The sequence below is a fragment of the Palaemon carinicauda genome, chromosome 28, assembly GCF_036898095.1.
Source record: "Palaemon carinicauda isolate YSFRI2023 chromosome 28, ASM3689809v2, whole genome shotgun sequence".
NCBI lineage: Eukaryota > Metazoa > Arthropoda > Malacostraca > Decapoda > Palaemonidae > Palaemon > Palaemon carinicauda.
Window position 1 is genome coordinate 7,315,165 of NC_090752.1, and position 3,447 is coordinate 7,318,611.

A 3,447-nucleotide genomic window follows, 5' to 3' on the forward strand; every position below is an offset into this window, starting at 1 on the left:
TGGTATCGCAAGCTGATTTACCCCTCCTCCACCACCTTCCCCCTTCTGCACTGTGGGCTGTACCAGCTGTCCCACCCAAAAGCAAAAACCTCGCTTCAGCTGCATCTACTCTTGATGAGTTGTAGGGTCTAACTCGTTCAGCTGCCACACACCGCTGTTGATGTTGTTATTGTTATTGTTATTGTTGGGGGTACCAGTGATTTTCAATGTGGGTTTTTTTTTTTTTTCAAAAGTTTTTTTTATTGTATGATTCATTTTATATACGGGTTAAATTTGGTGGAACATTGAATCCCCCCCCCCTCTCTCTCTCTCTCTCTCTCTCTCTCTCTCTCTCTCGTAGCAATAAATTTTTTTCTCTTTCGTCGTAACAATATACCTCTCTTTTTCTCTCTTTCGTTGTATCAATAAATTTATCTCTCTCTCTCTCTCTCTCTCTCTCTCTCTCTCTCTCTCTCTTTGTTGTAACAATAATTTTTTTCTCTCGTCGTGACAATATCCCTCTCTCTCTCTCTCTCTTTCGTTATAACAGTAAATCTCTCTCTCTCTCTCTCTCTCTCTCTCTCTCTCTCACTAGTTCGAAAGCCGAAATACCTGGAATTATTTTTAAACTGAGAAAAACAATATTTTGGGCACCCGGTCACCAATTTATGCGCGGAATTTTTGCAGGTGAATGACATCAACAAGTGAAAATTATTAATAAATGCAAAGAAATTATTACTTTTATCAAATAATTGCAATCATTGCCAAAATTTGCCCTTTACGCAAAGCGGTCCTGAAAACAAAACAGCGAGAGAGAATTTACGTCATTTTAAATTGCTCTACAATATTTGTCATAATCCAATTATCCAGTTTATACAGACCCCTTACTAATGTTGAATAAACAATCATACTTTATCTTTATAATTAGTAGATTCAATTACATTTCTTTTAACGATATATTTGCAATGTAATAACTCTCATAAGAGTATGTTTTTTTGCTGCCAATCGAATTATATTTATTCAAATAAAATTATATTTTATGGGCTGTGGTGGCCGATGTGGTAACGTCCCTGACTGGTGAATGTAAAATGATATTTATTGAATTGTGGTGGCCGATGTGGTAACATCCCTGACTGGTGAACGCCAGATTGGGGTTTGAGTCCCGCTCAAACTCATGTGTGTATATATATATATATATATATATATATAGAGAGAGAGAGAGAGAGAGAGAGAGAGAGAGAGAGAGAGAGAGAGGGGGGGGTTGATACCTTAACGTGGTGAATGGGTTTGCATATCACCATGATCAGTGAAGCAATACAAGTCAGGGCCATCAATTATAAAATTTTGCTGTGAACAGACTAAAATCTCCCACCATCACCAATCTGCAGTGACCAACATGGTGATGAAAATTACCACATCCATGGCATGAATAAGGATATGTTTGAGGCCTTTTCCCTGCAGTGGACAGGAAACGGCGGCAGTTGTCATTTTATAATATCTGAATGTATTTATTCATTATCACACGCTTCTCGAACTGTCGACCTAACCGAGCCAGGACTCCTCTCTGCTGGTAGGAAGGATGATGGTGACATACAACACATGAACATACACTACCGGGGTCTAAGCGATGTCAGGCAGGGCAGCCAATCGGGACTACGTTATACCCGAAAGCCGAAGGATAGTCCTTTAAAAGAAAGCAACAGTTCTTACCCCATAATTTACTTTACTTTACTTTGATGGCTGCTTTTCCGGTCCCATACAGCAGGGGAACCCCACTCTCTACAGGTCCTCCACTGTCGTTTTACCTTGTTCGTTCAGAGTATTTAACGTTTCATATCGTTTATTGTACAAATGGGGAAAAAAACATGTTAGTAGAATAGAGGATAGAGGAATTCAATTTTGTAGAAGTTATTTCTATCCTCATATCCTTTATCTTGTCCTCAGGATCACATCTTCCTATGAAATCCTATTAAGCACGGAAATAGGCTCCTAACGATTAAATACTTAGGATGACATCTGGCAGTCGGCGCAGTTGGTTACTATGTTAAGTCTGCCATTCGTAGAAATGAGGTCCCTAATATTTTTCGTATTTAACTGGGATAAGTATTTGCCTTATGGTAATGTAGCCTTTAAAGGTTTAAAGGCCGCTCATGAATGGCAGAGACAAGGGACAGTGATATTGGCTTATCAAGCAGGACAATGCCCTAGAAACAGACCATATTACATATTATCAGCACCTAAATCTTCTCTCCACCAAAGCTAGGACTAAGTAGGGCCAGGCAATGGCTGTTGGTGACTCAGCAGATAGACATATAGGCTCCCCCAAACCCCACATCCATAGCTCACTAAGATTGTGATGTTGCAGCGACCAAAGGATCTAACGCGTTTGAGTGGAACTCGAACCCCAGTCTAGCGTTCAACCAGTCAGGGACGTTACCACTTCGGCCACCATAATCTTTACATTTAATATTTCTCTAATTTATCGTTAATAAATTAATAACGCTATGTAATAAAATCGAAATAAAAAGAAAGAGAGAAAGGAAGAAGTAAAGAGTTTTCACTAATTTGTAAAGGCCCTTCCTGTTGACAAACTTAAAGAGCAAAGATGTTCATTATAGACTTTTCCTTCCTCTAACTTTCAGCGAGACAATGGCAGGGTCCCATTTAAACCTTCCTCTTTTCCTTTTTGCGAGTCGGCGCTAATTTTTATTTGTTTAGACAAAAAGTTACGAGATTGGTTCGGAAGGAGTGGTTTTTGAGGAGAGAGAGAGAGAGAGAGAGAGAGAGAGAGAGAGAGGGCGTTGACAATCTGGTGGCATATATAGTCACCAACTGAAGTAATGATAACAGAAAGGATAAGAATAACTATGGGAGGAGAGAGAGAGAGAGAGAGAGAGAGAGAGAGAGAGAGCGTTGACAATCTGGTGGCATATATAGTCACCAACTGAAGTAATGATAACAGAAAGGATAAGAATAACCATGGAAGGAGAGAGAGAGAGAGAGAGAGAGAGAGAGAGAGCGTTGACAATCTGGTGGCATATATAGTCACCAACTGAAGTAATGATAACAGAAAGGATAAGAATAACTATGGGAGGAGAGAGAGAGAGAGAGTGGTTGTCTTCTCAAAGCCTTTGATAATCTCATTCATACTTTTTTATATAAAAATCCTCGTGTATTGATGAATAAGCTCTTGCTTGAGGGTACGCTAAAGCACAATGTTCTATCTGTTTCCTTATTTACTTTCCTCACTGGGCTATTTTGATCTGTTGGAGGCCGTGGGCTTATAGCATCCTTGTTTTCCAATTAGGGTTGTAGCGTAGCTAGTAATAATAATAATAATAATAATAACAATAATAATAATAATAATAATAATAATAATAGCGTATGCTTTTAAAGGTCTTAATTTCCACTCGTGAATGAGAGAACAAGGAAGAGTGGCATTGTCTTAGAGAATGACAACATATATAC